General features: G+C 49.4%; 1 pseudogene; it reads left to right on the plus strand.

Annotated features, from left to right (window-relative positions):
* Nucleotides 1-9,166: 9,166 nt before the first annotated feature.
* LOC149384619 (uncharacterized) lies at nucleotides 9,167-14,026 on the plus strand (annotated as a pseudogene).
* Nucleotides 14,027-20,212: the final 6,186 nt, after the last annotated feature.

Here is a 20,212-nt window from a genome sequence, read left to right on the forward strand (position 1 = left end):
GGAAAAGGTTTGTGAACTTTTGAGTCCAAGTGTTTAGCTCAAGCTTTGTTCATCTGGGTCCATGAGGTCACTGTCACGAATCACATCGATAGGAACAGTTAAACTGGAAGCTAAGTCAAAACGAGAACGAAAATTGTCAAAAGGGTATTCTTGTCTTTTGAGACATAGGATAAAATGGATGTCAATAAATTTTGACAAGTTCATTTGATGACTTAATGTCACTCGGCCATAATATGATTAATTGGGCCTTGTGGATAAATTTCATTTCATAAGAATTTTATTGAAAATTCTTAATGGGCCTTTCTCATGTTGTCATGAACAAATGAAGAAGCTTCTAGAAGCTCCTTCTAGAGATGAAATGGGCGCCCAACCCTAAGATAAAAAGAGAGATTATTTTGTGCATAAATGTATCAAGATACTTGCCAAAAGAAAAAGAGGAAACAAATTTCCTATGCATGCCATAAGGAAATTCGGCCAACTAAGCCAAAGAGGGAGAAGATAAATGAGGAAACAAATCCATGTGGCATAGGTAATGCCTTGCACGCCCAAAGTGAAAAAGGGAAACAAGGGATTTGTTCATGAATATGTGATATTCAATATAGAAGAGGAAACTACCTTATTGAAGGTAAAGCCTCTCCTATAAATAGGAGCCTCATTCCTCTCATTTTAGACATTCCACATAAGTTAGAGATTGAGAGCTTCTCTCTCTAGAACTTGTGGTTGCCGCCCCTCTTCTCTCTCTCTCTAGTTTATTTTCGATTTTTCTTGTTTTGGCACCTAGGTCCTCACTCGACCTAGTGTTTAGTTCTGCGACTTCAAGACTCGTTCTTAAGTCGTAGTGTTTAAAAGTGCCCACTCACTAATTCCTTTATTTCGAGTGATTTAGTGATAGAAACTTTCGTGGTTGCTCGAGGTGCCGAGGAAAGAAAGAGAGACGTGCTGCGAGGGGAGACGAGCGTTGCAACTTTCTCAGAGCTTGTCAAAGATCAAGCTTCAAGAAAGGTTACTAAACTTCTTAGCTCATATTAGTTTTTAATTACATGTACTTGCACTTTGTCTAGGTTAGTAAAAAAAAACTGTTTTTACTTGTAAAAGAAAATTTTTAAAATTCCGCAGCTTGCCGAAGCGTTAATTATTTTCTTAAACCCTAGATCGGTTCCAATAGGCACGCTCTCCCTTCCATTCCACATTTTCACTACTCCTACGACTCTCGAGAGATGAGTCACTTACCCACTACCTCCGCGGGTACACGAGCGACGAGCTCGAGGTACGGTCTCCGACTCCTCGCACACCGTCTTGAAGGGCAACCTCGCGATAGCGAGAGCCAGCCCCAAGACCCGGTGAACGACCCCGAGGCCGAGCTCCGAGAGGACACGACCCGGCGGCTCGCGGAGCTCCTTGACCATCCCGGCGTTGACGGCTCCCTCATCGCCAATCTCCTCGGCTACGACGTCGAGGATCGATCCACTCAGGACGACTCCGACCCCGAATACGTGGGGGAGTCAAGGACCAACGAGGCCACCCCTAGCCTCGCTCAGGCACGACCCGAGAGGGCCAATGGTTTGTTGGCCGATCCTTTGCACCCGGCGCGACGACAGGCACGGTCACAGTCCCGGGGACTCGCCCCCTCGGTTTCAAGAGGAGGCCGGACATGGCCCCTCGCCGAGGAGAGAGCGACTCTGGTTGACGATGGGGCCGATAGCCGAAGCACTCGCCGGACGGCCCGACCAAGGGCGACCTCGCCTCGTCACGCACCTAGCGCGGACCTTAGAGAGCACTTGACGGCGCAAAGAAACTCCCGAGGGGAGGATCTCCGCCAAAGGCTCATTTCTCGGCGGGACGCGCTGTCCGCCGCTACTCTCGGCCGACCTCAGGCCAATGTCGTGGACCAACCGTCCAACGAACGCCGACCGGTGACCCCCGTGGCCCCGACAGTCGGCCCTGCCAACGGGCTTGATATGGTCACGATGATTCAGAGCCTCCAAAACCAAATCATGGAGATGAGGGAATCGGGGAGGCAGAGATCATATGGAGGGATCGAGGAATCATACTCTCCCTTCGCCGCACAAATCCTCGCGCAGCCTTGCGTGGGGAACTTCAAATTGCCGTCCATCCCTCCCTATGATGGACGGACTGACCCGAACTTCCACATCCAACATTACGAGACGTGGATGACAATGCAAGGACAGACGGACGCCACCCTCTGTCAGGCCTTCAGCCTGACCCTCACAGGGTCAGGATTTGAGTGGTTCCGAAGCCTAAGGCCGGGAAGCATCTCGTCTTTCCGGGCCTTGCGAGAGGTTTTCCTTGCTCGATTTGCCACCCTCGTGGCGCAAAAGAAGTCAAAGACCCACCTCCTCTCCATCCGACAAGGGAGAGACGAGACACTGAGACAATACCTCGCCCGCTTCACCGAGGAGTCTCACAAAGTCGAAGGGTTCGACGATAAGGACGCCATCACGGCGATCACCGAGGGAGTTCGCACGAGCGACTTCCTCAAGTCCATTGTTGGGCAAGTCCCGCGAGACATGGCGGAGTTGATGACGAGAGCCCGCGCGTATATGGGAATCGAAGACTATCTCGATGGCCGAGACGGCCGGAAGTCAGGAGGGCAAGGTAGTCGCAGCCGCGACGACCACGACGAGATCGTCCCGACCCTCAGAGGAAGAGGAGCAAGGGAGGCCGGGCTCCTAACGGTCGCCCCCTCTCCGGTCCAAGATCGTCACACGTTGATAGCTTCCGAGCATTATCGACGTACACCCCTCTGAACACCCCGCAAGAGCGGATCCTAGCTCTGCACCGCGACAAGCTAGGAAGTCCGGCTCCTCTTGCGAAGGATCCCGCGAAGAGGGATCGAAACAAGTTCTGTGAGTACCACCAGGATCACGGGCATCGGACGTCCGAGTGTTATCATCTCAGACGTCAGATCGAGGCCCTGATTCAAGACGGGAAATTAAAAGAGTATGTCCTGAGAACGGTCGGGACGGCCGCGGTGCACGGAGAGCGCCCACGGCAAGAAAAGAAGGGTCCGGCGACGGCGACCGTCACAGACCAAATGGCGAACCGAGGACCAGGGAACTCACAATTGCACATCGTGGGCTCAATCATGGGCGGCCCGGAGTTCGGAGACTCGAGCACGCAAAGGAAGAAATACGTGCGCGAAGTTTCCCAAGGGAAAATAGCGCACTACATCAACCACACGTACGAGGCTCCTCCTCCAGCCCCGTTCGAGTCCATGTTCTTCACCGGCCAAGAGGCAGCGCGCGTGCTCCATCCGCACAATGACGCGATAGTCGTCTCCGCACCGATCGCCAACAACCTCGTCCGAAGGATCCTAATCGATAATGGAAGCTCCGCCGACTTAATCTTCAAATCGGCGCTAGACAGGATGAAGCTGTCCGGAGTGGGACCGACCCCGGTCTCGACTCCGCTCTTCGGCTTCTCCGGGGAGAGGGTCATGACGGAGGGAACCATCGACCTCCCGGTCACCTTCGGAACACCGGGGGGGCTCGAGGTCACCCGCATCGTGTCCTTCCTAGTTGTGGACCAGCCCTCGGCATACAACATCATCGTCGGCCGCCCGACTCTCAACCGGCTGAAGGCCATAACGTCCACCTATCACCTGATGATGAAGTTCCCGACTGAGAAGGGGATTGCCGTCATGTTGGGAGACCAGTCAATGGCGAGGATGTGCTACATCCAAGGCGTGGACAGGAAAGGGAAGGAAAAGATGGTGAGCGCCATCCTTTAGCTCGGTCAAGCTGCAGAAGCTGGCACTGCGGTGGAGGCCCGCTCCCTTTTCTCATTATGTCATTTTATTTCCGATTTTAAGACAATTTCAAATTTCAATAAGGCCAATGGCCTGGGAATGTAATTTTTGACTATTTCTACATGGTAATTAGTCTCCTCTACGAGTACACGAGAAACTCGGGGGGCTAATGGGAAACAATGCTCAACGAAACTAGAGCTCGCTCGCTCAACAAAAAAAAAAACAACTCAAAAGCAAAAACAAAAATATAACAAAGTCTCAAGGGGCCGATGGTTAGGCCGGAGGTCCCAAGGAAAGACTTATCACGTAACTCCTCGTGCAGGCTCTACATGAGTCCTCGAGTTGAGTCCGAGTCCACGAGTTGACTAATACTCCTCGTGCCGATTCTTCGCGTAACTACTCGTGCAGACTCCACATGAGTCCTCGAGTTGAGTAACGGATCCGCGCTCGCCGACCAGCTCGTGAGCCGAAAGGCAGCAAGTTTCAAATGGGTTTCAAAGGCTCACGCCCGCCGGACGTATCTGGTCTAGCCAGCGTCCACGAAAAACCCGGTCACACAAACGTGACACCAAGGCCCCCCCCCCCCCGAGGCCAAAGTCGTGCTAATCGATCACGCCTTCATTGGTGGGTCGAGAAAATAAGCCACGCACAATAAAGTCGTGCTAATCGATCACGCCTTCATTGGTGGGTCGAGAAAATAAGACGCGCACAATAAAGTCGCGCTAATCGATCACGCTTTCATTGGTAAGTCGAGAAAATAAGACGGGCATAATAAAGTCGTGCTAATCGATCACGCCTTCATTGGTGGGTCGAGAAAATAAGACACGCACAATAAAGTCGTGCTAATCGATCACGCCTTCATTGGTAGGTCGAGAAAATAAGACACGCACAATAAATTCGCGCTAATCGATCACGCCTTCATTGGTAAGTCGAGAAAATAAGACGCGCACAATAAAGTCGCGCTAATCGATCACGCCTTCATTGGTAAGTCGAGAAAATAAGACGCGCACAATAAAGTCGTGCTAATCGATCACGCCTTCATTGGTAAGTCGAGAAAATAAGACGCGCACAATAAAGTCGCGCTAATCGATCACGCCTTCATTGGTAAGTCGAGAAAATAAGACGCGCACAATAAAGTCGCGCTAATCGATCACGCCTTCATTGGTAGGTCGAGAAAATAAGACACGCACAATAAAGTCGTCCTAATCGATCACGCCTTCATTGGTGGGTCGAGAAAATAAGACACGCACAATAAAGTCGTGCTAATCGATCACGCCTTCATTGGTAGGTCGAGAAAATAAGACACGCACAACAAAGTCGTGCTAATCGATCACGCCTTCAATGGTAGGTCGAGAAAATAAGCCGCGCACAACAAAGACGTGCAAATCGATTACGCCTTCGTTGGTAGGTCGAGAAAATAAGCCACGCACGATCGACTCGGAACAATAAATCGTCCCTCGCGACGCACAAAGGCCGTCACTCGCGACGCGCAAAGGCCGTTCCCCGTGACGCGAACCCGAGAGCGTTCATCCCGCATCCGCATAAAAGCGTAGATTTTGAGTTTCCACTCGACCTACGCTCGACCGAAAACTCGGGGGGCTAATGTTACCGGTCCATTCCGGCCCGGTACGACAACGACAACATATGGCGGCTTCCCCGAGTCTTTCCCGGTGCACGGCCACCTCAGAGCCGGCCATGGCCCCCACGGCCGAGTCAGAGCCGGCCATGGCCTCCATGGCCGAGTCAGAGCCGGCCATGGTTGAGTCAGAGCCGGCCATGGCCTCCATGGCCGAGTCAGAGCCGGCCATGGCTGTGTCAGAGCCGGCCATGGCCCATGGCCGAGTCAGAGCCATCCATGGCCGGGTCAGAGCCGGCCATGGCCCCCACGGCCGAGTCAGAGCCGGCCATGGCCGAGTCAGAGCCGGCCATGGCCTCCATGGCCGAGTCAGAGCCATCCATGGCCGGGTCAGAGCCGGTCATGGCCCCCACGGCCGAGTCAGAGCCGGCCATGGCCGAGTCAGAGCCGGCCATGGCCTCCACGGCCGAGTCAGAGCCGGCCATGGCCGAGTCAGAGCCATCCATGGCCGGGTCAGAGCCGGCCATGGCCCCCACGGCCGAGTCAGAGCCGGCTATGGTCGAGTCAGAGCCGGCCATGGCCTCCACGGCCGAGTCAGAGCTGGCCATGGCCGAGTCAGAGCCGTCCATGGCCGGGTCAGAGGCAGCCCTCGGCCAAGGGGTTGTTCATGACGCTCCTTGGTCACCTATAAATATAGGGGTCTCTCCCCTAGTCCAGGTAATCCAAAATTTGAGTACTGAAACGCTGCCGAACCCGTACCTCGCTCGTTTCTCTCAAGTCTCGACCCCTAAACACTAAACCCTCTACAAAGCACCTCAATCCTACTAATGTTGAGCGTCGGAGAGGTAAACAGGGGCAACCCCCCTGTTTTCCCTTTGTAGTTCACACCTTTCTTGCTTGCTTTTCAGGTGCCTGGACGAGACAGATACCACAGACAGCTAAGGGACGACTTGGGATACCAAGTCCGACACGCTCGAGTCGAGACGAGACCACTTGGTCTGGCCTTGGGTCTGACCGTCTGCGACTCCTAAATAGTTGTCCGAAAAACTGCGACAACACACACAAAACAACACACTAAATGGGTATAAACACCCCAAATTCGTCCACTATTCTGAGTGGTTACAAAAGTAACTCCCAAAAGAGTGAACAGCCTTATTTAATGTTAAAAATGTGGATCCAATGCCTAAAAACGACCTAGGCATTCTGATTAGTCTTGTAGAACCTTAATCATTGTAATTAGGCTCTCTTTCTTTAGATTTGCCTCAACTTTGGGCCCAAATGAGCTAACTTGTTGAATCAGCCCATTTAGAGCCTCTTTGAATTGTTTGGCCTTAAACCTTGTGAGAGGTCCACTAGGCAAACTTAATGGACCACTTGAAAGTTTTCTTTTAGTCATCTCAGGTCCACTTGTATCCATTTGAGCTCCTTGATCACTTGCATCCACTTTAGCTCCTCGATTCTCATCATTCCTGCAGAGGCTGCCAGTCGACGAACCACCCGCCAGACGGAGAGGCCACCGACGGGTCAGGCGTCCCTCCGCTCGAGATTGATGAGGAGCAGATCGACTTTGGTTCGGAGTAGTTGGTTTTGTTTTGATTTCCCGCCCATTTGTTTAGCGCTTGTCTTATTTTCCTTACGGATATTTGTCGTATTCTCTTTTCCTTTCGTTGGGTTGTTTCCGCATCATTGTTTGTTTCTGTTAAAACTTTTCCCGGTTTATTATGCGCCTTATTTTCTCGATTTACTATGCTTAGCGTAATCGATTCGCGTAATCCGGCTAATGCGTGTCTTACGACCCCCGGTTTACTATGTCTAGCTGATGAGGACATGCCCCAAAAGGAGCCGCAAGCAAAATACCAAGTGCCGGAAGGACCCGTGACGAGGGCTCGAGCGAGGAGATTCAAGGAGGAGCTTAACAATCTGATCATCAAGCTCCAAGATGAAGAAGGGGACAAGCTCGCAAAGGAGAGGATTCAAGGAAGCCAAGAAACACCAATGAAGAATGTTATTTGGGCTGAATTGAATTAGACGGACTATTCCTATTTTGCTATTTCAGTTTGTGTTATTTGGGCCAAGACATGTTATTTAAAAAGCCCATATGTGTTTGTATTGGGCTGGTCCTTTGTTTTATGTTTATTAGTACTTAAATAAAGCTAAATGGGCTTATTAGGTTATGGGGCCCATGGAGCTACGAATTTGTCCTTTGTAAACTGTATAAATTAAGCCTTTAGGCTGAATGGAAGACACACAATTTGGATTTTCGAGTTAAACACTTTCTGTGAGGATTTCATTCTCTCTTTGGTTCGTTTAGAACTACTCGGGTTTCTTACAAAGCGGTGCGTGTAAGAGTTCGAGACCGACTCATCAGACGGCTATTCGCATCCGTCCGTGGCGTCATTCGATCGACCTTCGTTCCTAAATTGTAGACGATCCGTCGCTGTGCTATTGGGGTATCGGGTCTCGGAGCTTAGTCGGCCGAGGTTCGTATCAAGTGGTATCAGAGCTAGTCTCTACTTTTAGGTCTGCTTATGCTTTGTTTCGTTTTCTTTGTTTTTCCTTCGTTCATCTTTGTGTTGTGTTCATTCCGTACGTACGTAATTGTTGTGTTGAGTCTGTGTTTGTTATCTTCGTGTTAGGTCTGTGTTCCTTGTGGGTTAGGTCTGTGTTCCTTGTGGGTTAGGTCTGTGTTCTTGAGCGTCAAAAAAAAAAAGAAAAAAAAGAAAGAAAAGATCCGAAAAAAAAGAAAAAGAATCCGTGGAGATCATAATATTTCTTGTTAATTACCAGAGACTATTTTTAGGAAGTCAATTTTATTCAGTTTCCGATTTTTTTTTTGGCACCTAATTTCGGAAGTATCTTTATTTCCTAGTTTCCCTGATTTGCTTTTATTTTCTTTAATTCCAGAATCATTTCCTTATCTCTTACCGTTTTTATTTTTTTATGTTTTTATTTTTTTTATTTTTCACATTTAAATCCGGTTAGTATTTATCTCCAGGATATCAAAAAAAAAAAAAAAAAAAAAAGAAAGATCCGAAAAAAAAATTATTTTTGACCTCAAGAAATTTTATTTCGCTGATAGAGTCCCTGTGTGTTTTGGAGCGTTTTAAGGTACCCTACATCCTATCGAAATTTTTCGCCCATTTGTCAACATTTTGGGCTGATTGTCGCACCTTGGGAGGATTGTTTTTAGGACTCATTTAAGACCCCTGGTCATAACTTTCCCTGGTGTCGTCTTTCTTGTTTGTGTCGTCTTTCTTGTTTGTTCAAAAAAAGTATTTTTGAGCTCAAGAAATTTTATTTTCCTGATAGATTCCTTGTGTGTTTTGGAGCGTTTTTAGGTATCCTACATCCTATCGAAATTTTTTTGTCGCCATTTGTCATTTTGGGCTGATTGTCGCACCTTGGGGGGGGGGGGGGGGGGGGGGGGGGGGATTGTTTTTTGGGACTTATATAAGACCTGGTCATAACTTTCCGTGGTGTCGTCTTTCGTGTTTGTGTCATTTGGGGTGTCGTTTTTATTGTTCGTGTCGTTTGGGTGTCGTTTGTTTCGTTTTGGTGTATTGTTTTCGAATTCCTTTCATCACCTTCCTGGTCTCTGAGTAGTTCGGTACGAGCCTATAGAGAGTTTGAGTGAGTGGTAAAAGGCAGAGAGAGTATAACTATCGCCATTATCAAACACGAGCGCTGAGTGATATTATTTGAGTGTAAACACGTGAGGGAGAGTTTGGTGAGGTTTTCTTTTGTCACTAACAATTTCTTGCAGCAACCATGTCTAACAACGGCGACGCAGATGAGGGAATTCCAGACCGGAGGCTGATGATGCAAGCCATGATAGGAGAAATGCGGAGGATGATGAGGGAAGAGTTGGAGCCGCTACGAGAACGTGTTGAGAGAGTGGAGGAAGGCCAACAAGCTCCCAACAGAGGAAGACGAAGACAGCCTAGGGAGGAGACAGAAGATGAGATGGAGAATGATTTTGAAGAGGAGGATTATAGGAGAGGAGGACGAAACGAGAGAATGTTCGAAAGAAGACATGGAGGAAGGGACAGAGAAGACGGAGGAATTGGTGGCATCAAGCAGAAGATTCCAACATTCCAAGGGAAAAGTGACCCGGACGCCTACTTTGAATGGGAGACCAAAGCCCAGTTTGTGTTCAATTGCTACAACTACACCGAACGCAAGAAGGTAATACTTGCTGCCGCTGAATTCACTGATTATGCTATTGTTTGGTGGGATCAGCTGGTGACGAGTAGGCAACGGGATGGAGAGGAGCCCATAGAGACTTGGGATGAGATGAAGGCCATCATGAGGAAGAGATTCGTGCCTCGCCACTATTACCGAGAGCTCTACCAGAAGCTTCAGCGCCTACGACAAGGCACTCGCAGTGTTGAGGAGTACTACCGGGAAATGGAGGTTGCCATGATCCGAGCAAATATCGAGGAAGATCGCGAGTCTACCATGGCCAGATTTATCAACGGGCTGAACCCTGACATAGCGGACAAGGTGGAGTTGCAGCATTATGTCGAGATGGAGGATTTGGTTCACTTGGCCGTCAAGATTGAGAAGCAGCTCAAGACGAGGGGTAGCATGCGGGGAAACCGATTCTCAGAACAACCTGCATGGAAGAAGACCTTCAACCGAGACGAGAAGAGCAGTTTCAAACCACGAGGGGACGTAGCCAAGTCAAGCACTTCCACGGCCCCAACCACATCTAATCCTGGTCCCAGTGCTCAAAAGAAACCGGAGACGTCATTTCAGCGAAATCGTGATATCAAGTGCTTCAAGTGCCAGGGAGTAGGTCACTTCGCGAATCAATGCCCGAATAAGAGGAGCATGACGATTCTTCCGACCGGAGAGATGATTACCGACGATGAAGAGGAAGACCAAGAGGGTACCGGAGAAGAGTCAGACGAGGAAATTGAGGCACCAGCAGAGCTCGTGTTGGTCTCTCGACGAACTATGAACGCGCAGGTTGTACGAGATGATGAGGAGCAGCGTGAAAACATCTTTCACACCAGGTGCCATATTGGTGAGAAGGTGTTCAGTGTTATCGTCGATGGAGGGAGTTGTACGAACATAGCCAGCGTTGCTGTAGTGAAGAAGCTTGGACTTTCCACGACAAACCACCCTCGTCCTTACAAGCTTCAGTGGTTTAATGATGGTGAAGAGGTACGTGTCTACAAACAAGTCCTTATCAGTTTCCGGATTGGCAGCTATGAGGACTCGGTGCTATGTGACATGGCACCAATGGACGCGGGGCATATACTTTTGGGGCGGCCGTGGCAATTCGACCGGAGGGTGACTCATGACGGCTACACCAACAAGTACTCCCTCAGGCACAAGAATCGTACCATCACCCTTGCACCCCTTACTCCAAAGCAAGTTCATGAAGATCAACTGAGGATGCAACAAGAAAGGGAAAGGTTTAGGACCCTAGAGAAGAGAAAAGAACCAAGGGATGAGGTAAAAACAAAGAGAAAAAAAGAGAGTCCCAGAGAGAAAACCCGAGAGGGAAGTGGGGAGTGAAAAAAAAGATGGGGTCATGAAAAACAAAATCGGTGAGAGAAAACAAAACAACTTCTTTGCGGGAAAGAGTGATGTGAGGAAAGCCTTCTTTGCCAAACAGCCGATGATTTTACTTGTGTACAAGGAGGCTGCCTTATTCACTGACCAACATGGCGAGGTTCTACCTACTGCCATTGTTTCTCTTTTGCAGGAGTTCAAGGACGTTGTTGTTCGAGATATGCCAACAGGACTACCACCGATTCGGGGGATTGAGCACCAGATTGACCTTGTACCCGGAGCCTCGCTTCCAAACAGACCGGCCTACCGAACCAACCCTGAGGAAACGAAGGAGTTGCAACGGCAAGTCGAGGAACTTTTGTCAAAGGGGTACATTAGAGAGAGCATGAGCCCTTGCGCCGTACCAGTTCTATTGGTTCCAAAGAAGGATGGGTCCCAGCGGATGTGCGTGGATTGCCGAGCCATCAACAACATCACGGTCAGGTATCGATTTCCCATTCCTAGATTGGATGATATGCTAGACGAATTACATGGTGCGTGTGTTTTCTCTAAAATTGATTTAAAGAGTGGGTACCACCAAATTAGAATGAAAGAGGGGGATGAATGGAAAACCGCTTTTAAAACTAAACTTGGGTTGTATGAATGGTTAGTGATGCCTTTTGGTTTGACTAATGCACCTAGCACATTTATGCGACTTATGAATCATGTTTTGCGTTCGTTCATTGGTAAATTTGTGGTGGTATACTTTGATGATATTTTGATTTATAGCAAGACCCTGGATGATCATGTCTTACACTTGCGTGAGGTTTTTATTGTACTCAAACGTGAACACCTTTTGCACCGATCACGTTGTTTTCTTGGGTTTTGTTGTAAGTTCAAAACGAGTGCAGGTAGATGAGGAAAAGGTGAAGGCTATTCAGGAGTGGCCGACGCCGACAAATGCAGCACAAGTACGAAGTTTTCATGGCTTAGCGAGCTTTTATAGGCGCTTTGTCAGAGATTTTAGCACGATCGCTGCCCCGCTCACGGAGGTGATGAAGAAAAATGTGGCGTTCGCATGGGGGCAAGCACAAGAGGAGGCGTTCACCGAAATCAAAGGGAAATTAGTCAACCCTCCTTGTCTCGCATTACCTAACTTCGATAAACCATTCGAGGTCGAGTGTGATGCATCCGGCGTGGGAATCGGAGCAGTTCTCATGCAAGATCGACGGCCGATTGCGTATTTTAGCGAAAAATTGAGTGGGGCCACCCTTAATTACCCCACTTACGACAAGGAGATGTACGCATTGATTCGAGCTTTAGAGACTTGGCAGCACTACCTTTTGCCAAGAGAGTTCGTGGTCCACACCGACCATGAGTCACTGAAGTACTTGAAGGGACAACAAAAGCTCAACAAACGGCATGCGCAATGGATGGAGTTCATCGAGCCGTTTCCATATGTCATCAAGTACAAACAAGGTAAGGAGAATGTGGTAGCCGATGCCCTTTCTCGAAGGTATGTCTTACTTTCCACTTTAGATGCTAAACTGCTTGGTTTTGAACATATCAAAGAGTTGTATCCAGAAGACCGAGAGTTTAGTGAGATATTTACGAAGTGTGAAAAGATAGCATCGGGAGATTACTTTAGGCATGATGGATTTTTGTTCAGATTGGGTAGACTTTGTGTGCCTAGTTGTTCTCTTCGGGAGTTGCTAGTTAGGGAAGCTCGTGGTGGGGGCCTGATGGGACATTTTGGGATAGCTAAAACTCTAGGAGTGATCCAAGAGCACTTTTATTGGCCTCGCATGAAGCGTGATGTAGAGAGGATTTGTGGTAATTGTGTCACCTGTAGGAAAGCTAAGTCGAAAGTTCAATCACACGGTATGTATACACCTTTGCCTATTCCTAGCTCACCTTGGGTAGATATATCTATGGATTTTGTGTTAGGCTTGCCTAGGACTAAGCGAGGTCGTGATTCTATTTTTGTAGTGGTTGATAGGTTCTCAAAGATGGCACATTTTATCCCTTGTCACAAAACCGATGATGCTTCTAATGTTGCAGATTTGTTCTTTCGGGAGATTGTTAGGTTGCATGGCATGCCTAGGACGATTGTCTCGGATAGGGATACCAAATTCTTAAGCTACTTTTGGAAGACCTTATGGGCTAAGTTGGGTACTAGGTTGTTGTTTTCGACTACTTGTCACCCCCAAACTGATGGTCAGACCGAAGTAGTTAATAGGACCTTGTCGACCTTGTTGAGAGCAATAATTAAGAAGAATATCAAAACTTGGGAAGATTGTTTACCACATGTTGAGTTTGCTTATAACCGTGCTATTCATTCATCTACTAAATTCTCACCCTTTGAGATTGTCTATGGTTTTAACCCACTAACGCCGTTGGATTTATCTCCTATTCCTATGTCTGAGCATGTGAATTTAGATGGTGAACAGAAAGCAAAGCTTGTTAAGCAGCTTCACGAGAGGGCACGACTCAACATTGAGCGCAGGACGGAGCAGTATGCGCAGCAAGCCAACAAGGGCCGCAAGAGAGTGATTTTCGAACCTGGTGATTGGGTCTGGTTACATATGCGCAAGGAGCGTTTTCCAGAGCAACGCAAGTCCAAACTACAGCCGCGTGGCGATGGACCTTTTCAAGTTATTCGCAGGATCAACGATAATGCCTACAAATTGGATCTTCCAGGTGAGTATAATGTTAGTGCTACATTCAATGTGACTGACTTGTCTCCTTTTGATGCAGATCATGATTTGAGGGCAAATCCTTTTCAAGACGAGGGGAATGATGAGGACATGCCCCAAAAGGAGCCGCAAGCAAAATACCAAGTGCCGGAAGGACCCGTGACGAGAGCTCGAGCGAGGAGATTCAAGGAGGAGCTTAACAATCTGATCATCAAGCTCCAAGATGAGGAAGGGGACGAGCTCGCAAAGGAGAGGATTCAAGGAAGCCAAGAAACACCAATGAAGAACGTTATTTGGGCTGAATTGAATTAGTCGGACTATTACTATTTTTCTATTTTCAGTTTATGATATTTGGGCCAAGACATGTTATTTAAAAGCCCGAATGGTTTGTATTGGGCTGGTCCTTGTTTTTATGTTTATTATTGCTTAAATAAGGCTAAATGGGCTGATTAGGTTATGGGGCCCATGAAGCTACGAATTTGAGCTATGTAAACTCTATAAATTAAGCCTTTAGGCTGAATGGAAAGACACACAATTTGAATTTCGAGTTAAACACTTCCTGTGAGGATTTCATTCTCTCTTTGGTTCGTTTAGAACTATTCGAGTCTCTTACAAAGCGGTGCGTGTAGGAGTTCGAGCCCGACTCATCAGACGGCCATTCACATCCGTCCGTGGCGTCATTCGATCCACCATCGTTCCTAAATTGTAGACGATCCGTCGCTGTGCTATTGGGGTATCGGGTCTCGGAGCTTAGTCGGCCGAGGTTCGTATCAAAGGGCGCAGTTTTCTCGCGCTCATGACGAGGGCGAGGGACAATCTCTCGATTTCCGGGTATCGAGTCTCGGCGTTGAGGAGTGCCTTGCTAACGTAATAAACCGACCATTGGACCTTGTTTATCTCGCGTACTAGAACCGCGCTCACGGCCCTATTGGAAACCGCGAGGTAGACATACAAGGTCTCGCCGTCTTTCGGCTTTGCAAGGAACGGAGGGGAGCTGAAGTAGGCCTTCATTTCACGGAATGCCTCCTCTCACTCCTTCGTCCACACGAACCCGTCGGTTTTTTTTAATGCTTTAAAGAATGGCTGGCACCTGTCGGTGGCCTTGGAAACGAATCGCGTCAGGGCGGCGATTCTTCCCGTCAAACTCTGCACTTCTTTAACTCTTTGCGGCAACCTCATATCCAAGATCGCCTTGATTTTCTCGGGATTAGCTTCGATCCCACGGCGGCTCACCATGCAGCCCAGGAACTTTCCAGACTCAACCCCGAAAGCGCACTTGTTGGGATTGAGCTTCATCTTGTAACGCCGCAGGATTGCGAACATCTCCTTGAGGTCTCGAACGTGGTCGTGGGCTTTGAGACTTTTGACTAACATGTCGTCCACGTAGACCTCCATTGTCTTGCCAATTTGGTTGGCGAACATTCGATTTACCAACCTTTGATACGCCGCACCCGCGTTTTTTAGGCCAAAAGGCATGACCTTGTAGCAGTAGAGTCCACGGTTCGTAACGAAGGTGGTCTTGATCTGATCCGGTTCGTGCATGCGGATCTGATTGTATCCCGAATAGGCGTCCATGAAGCTTAGCAGTTCATGGCCCGCTGTGGCATCCAAGAGTTGCTCGATTCTTGGGAGAGGAAAGCTGTCCTTCGGGCAGGCCTTGTTGAGATCTTTGTAATCGATGCAGATCCGCCACTTCCCGTTTGGCTTCTTTACCATGACGACATTGGACACCCACTTGGGGTGTTCCGCCTCCCTAATGAAGTTGGCGGCGACAAGCTTGTCGACTTCTTCACCTATGGCCTGGTATCTCTCTCCGCTGAAAGCCCGTCTCGGTTGGACGCGTTCGGTCACCCTTTTGTCGTCATTGAGGCGGTGGACCATTATCTCGGGGTCGATTCCCGGCATGTCGGCGTGTGTCCACGCGAAGACGTCTTGGAACTCACGGAGGAAGGCTACACGTTGGAGTTGGATCTCGGACGGGAGCTGGGGGCCTACCTTGACTACTTGGTCAGGCTTGGCATCGTCCAGCACGACGGGAACGACATCGTCCTTTTGGTCCGATTCCTCGAAGGTGCCTCCTTCCTCGATCTTGCACGGGAATTTGTCTCCGAGTTGGAAGACGGTGCTCACCATCTTCCCCTTCCCATTTCCATCCACACCTTGGATGTAGCACATTCTTGCCATTGATTGGTCTCCCAACATTATGGCGATTCCCTTCTCGGTTGGGAATTTCATCATCAGGTGGTAGGTGGAAGTTATGGCCTTCAGCCGATGGAGAGTCGGACGTCATATGATGATGTTGTACGTTGACAGCTGGTCCACAATCAGGAATGACTCGATGTGGGTGACCTCGATCCCCCAGGTGTCCCGAAGGAAACCGGGAGGTCGATGGTGCCCTCCGTCATGACCCTCTCCCCGGAGAAGCCGCAGAGTGGGGTCGAGATCGGGGTCGGTCTCAGTCCGGTCAGCTTCATCCTATCCAAAGCCGATTTGAAGATGATGTCGGCAGAGCTGCCGTTGTCGATTAGGATCCTTCGGACAAGATTGTTAGCGACCGGGGCCGAGACGACTATCGCGTCATTGTGCGGGTGGAGCACCCGCACCGCCTCCTGGTTGGTGAAGAACATGGACTCGAACGGGGTCGGAGGCGGAGCCTCATACGTGTGGTTGATATGGTGTGCTATTTTCCTTTGGGAAACTTCCCGCACATACTTCTTTCTTTGTGTGGTCGAGTCCCTGAACTCTGGTCCGCCCATGATTGAGCCCACAACGTGCATTTGCGAGCTCTCCGGTTCTTCGTTCATCGTCCGATCAGTGACGGTTACCATCGCCGGACCTTTCCTTTCCTGCTGCGGGCGTTCTTTGCTTGCCGCGGCCGTCCCGATCGTTTTGAGGACGTATTCCTTCAGCTTCCCGTCTTGGATAAGGGCTTCGATCTGACGTTTGAGCTGGTAGCATTCGGACGTCAAGTGTCTGTGGTCTTGGTGGTATTCACAGAATTTACTTCGATCCCGCTTCGCGGGATCCTTCGTGAGAGGAGCGGGGCTTCCTAGCTTGTCGCGGTGCAGAGCCAGGATCCGCTCTTGCGGAATGTTCAGAGGGGTGAATGCCGAAAATTTCCGGAAGCTATCGACATGCGAGGGTCTTGGCCCAGGGAGGGAGCGACCGTTAGGGGCCTGGCCTCCCTTGTTCCTCCTCTTTCGAGGGTCGGGACGATCCCCATCCTGATCATTGCGACGGCGACTGCCCTAGCCCCCTGCCTTCCGGCTATCTCGGCCATCTAGGTAGTCCTCGATCCCCATGTAAGTGCGGGCTCTCGACATCAGCTCTGCTATGTCTCGTGGGACCTTTCCAACAATAGACTTGAGGAAGTCGCTTGTGCGAGCCCCCTCTGTGATCGCCGTGATGGCATCCTTGTCGTCGAATCCTTCGACCTTGTTGGATTCTTCGGTGAAGCGAGCTAGGTACTGCCTCAAGGTCTCGTCTCTTCCCAGCCGGATAGACAAGAGGTAGGTTTTCGACTTCTTTTGTGCCACGAGATTGGCGAACCGAGCAAGGAAGGCCTCTCGCAAAGCCCGGAAGGATGGGATGCTCCCCGGTCTTAGGCTCCGGAACCATTCGAATCCTGACCCAGTGAGGGTCAGGCTAAAGGCTTGACACAAGGAGGCGTCCGACTGTCCCTGCATCATCATCTGTCTCGTAATGCTGGATGTGGAAGTTCGGGTCCGTCCGTCGTACGGAGGGATGGATGGTAGTTTGAAATTCCCCACGCATGGCTGCGTGAGGATCTGCGCGGCGAAGGTAGAGTACGACTCCTCGATCCCTCCATAGGGCCTCTGCCTTCTTGACTCCCTCATCTCGACGATCTGATTTTGGAGGCTTTGGATCATCGTCACCATGTCAAGCACGTTTGCTGGGCTGACTGCCGGGGCTGCGGGAGTCACCTGTTGATGCTCATTGGACGCTTGATCCTCGGCGTTGGCCTGAGGTCGGCCAAGAGTGGTGGCGGGGAGTACATCCCTTCGGGAGTTGAGCCTTTGGCGGAGATCCTCCCCTCGAGACTTTCTCTGCGCCGTCAGACGCTCCCTTAGGTCTCCGCTTGGCGCTTGGCGAGGCGAAGTTGCCCTTTGCCGGATCGTCCGACGGGCGCTTCGGTTGTCGGCCCCATCGTCCCCGAGGGCGGTCCTCTCCCCGGCGAGGGGCCGTGTCCGGCCGCCTCTTGAAACCAAGGGGGCAAACCCCCGAGAGTGGGACCGTTCATATTGTAGCGCCGTATGGGACGGTCCGGCCGGAGCGTCATTTGTCCTCTTGGACCGGGATTGGACGAGGCTGGGTATTGCCTCTTCGGTCCTTGACTCCCCCTCATAGTCGGGGTCGGAGTCGCCTTGGGCGGTGTTATCTTCGACATCATAGCCGAGAAGGTCCGCGATAAGCGTGCCATCGACGTTGGTGCGGTCTAGGAGCTCGGCGAGCCTTCGAGCCGTGTCCTCTCGGAGCGCGGCCTCGGGGTCATTTGCTGGGTCTTAGGGCTGGCTCTCGTTTTGACGAGGCTTCCCTCCTAGACGATGCGCAAGGTTTCTGAGGCCGTATCTCAAGCCCGTCATCTGAGTGCCTGCAGAAGTAGTAGGAATTTGACTCATCTTTCGAGAGTCGTGAAGATTTCAAGAAAAGGTCTTGGAAGGGAGAGCGTCCACAAGGTCGGGAGGTCCCCTCCTTCTAGCGCCGAAATGTTGTCGCTCGTTTTCAGACAACTATTTAGGAGCCTAAAGCGGTTAGACCCAAGGCCGGACCAAGTGATCTCGCTTTGGCTCGAGCGTGTCGGACTTGGTATCCCAAGTCATTCCTTAGTTGTCGATGATGCTTGCCTCGTCTTAAAACTTGAAAAGCAGGAAAGAGTATGTGAACTACAAAGGGGAAATAGAGGGGGTACCTCTGTTTACCTCTCCGACGCTTAACATTAGTAGGATTGAGGTGGGTAAAAGAGGTTAGGTGTTTAGAGAATCGAAGCTTGAGAGAAATGAGTGAGTTACGAGTTCAGCAGCGTTTCGGTACTCAATTTCGGATTACTTGTCTCGAGGGGTCGAGCCTCATATTTATAGGCGATCAAGGGACGTTTTGAAGGCCCCTTGGCCCAGTGACACTCCGACAAACGTCAAACAACAACCAGGGGCTACACAAGGTAACAAAGAGGCTAATTCTACTAAAACACGTGATATAAAGTGTTTCAAATGTAGAGGTTCAGGACATATAGCCAGCGAGTGCCCAAACAAGAGGGTTATGGTGATAAACGCACAAGGGCAGCTTGAGTCGGAGGATGAGGAAGATGAAGTAGATGAGGACATTCCACCGCTTGAGGATTGCAGCGATGGTGAATACCCAGTCGATGGAGAACTATTAGTGGCGAGGAGAGCTCTTAGTGCACAAGTGAAGAAAGAAGAAAATAATCAGCGCGAGAATTTGTTTCATACTCGATGCTTCGTGAACCAGAAGGTGTGTAGTGTGATTATTGATGGAGGGAGTTGCACGAATGTCGCGAGCATTGAACTTGTCGAGAAATTGGCGCTGCCTACCTTGAAGCATCCACGACCCTACCGTCTTCAATGGCTTAATGATAGTGGAAACATCAAGGTGACAAAACAAGTTCTTGTGGCATTTTCGATTGGCAAGTATGAAGATCAGGTTCTTTGTGATGTGGTACCGATGGAAGCTTGTCACATGCTTTTGGGGAGGCCATGGCAATTTGATAGGAGGGTCTCACATGATGGTTTCACCAATCGGTACTCTTTTACTCTTAAAGAGCAACCTGTTACACTTGTACCATTAAGTCCCAATCAAGTTCTTGCTGATCAATTGAAATTACAAACAAAAAGAGAAAAAGAAAAAGAAAAAGAAAAAGAAAAAGAAAAAGAAAGAGAAAGGGAAAAAGAAAAAGAAAGAGAAAAAGATGAAAAAAAGGAATTTGAAAAGAAAGAGAGAAACATGAGTGAAAAAGTTAGTCTCATGGCAAAAAAAAGTGAGATCAAGAGGGCATTATTCACCCATCAGCCCCTTATAGTACTCATGTACAAGGAGGCCTTTTTATGTACTGATGATCTTGCCGGATCTCTGCCGAGCAACGTTTTCTCTCTTTTGCAGGATTTGTAGATGTGTTTCCGGAAGAGGTACCTCCTGGTTTACCTCCTATTCGAGGGATCGAACATCAAATCGACTTTGTTCCTGGCTCCACAATTCCAAATCGACCAGCCTATAGAAGTAATCCGGAGGAGACTAAGGAACTTGAGCGGCAAGTCAGCGAGCTAGTGGAGAAGGGACATGTGAGAGAAAGCATGAGTCCGTGTGCTGTTCCGGTGATTCTAGTGCCGAAGAAGGATGGGACATGGAGAATGTGTGTTGATTGTCGAGCCATCAACAACATCACGGTAAAGTATCGACATCCTATTCCTCGTTTAGATGATATGCTGGATGAATTGCATGGATCGTGTGTGTTTTCTAAAATTGATCTTAAGAGTGGATATCATCAGATTAGAATGAAAGAAGGAGATGAGTGGAAAACTGCATTTAAGACAAAATATGGATTGTATGAATGGTTAGTTATGCCTTTTGGGTTAACCAATGCCCCGAGTACATTCATGAGACTTATGAACCATGTTTTACGTACTTTCCTTGGAC

The sequence above is a fragment of the Urtica dioica genome, chromosome 9 (genome assembly GCF_054948205.1).
Source record: "Urtica dioica subsp. dioica isolate 48M chromosome 9, U.dioica_male_clone48M_v1_H2, whole genome shotgun sequence".
Taxonomy (NCBI): Eukaryota; Viridiplantae; Streptophyta; class Magnoliopsida; order Rosales; family Urticaceae; genus Urtica; species Urtica dioica.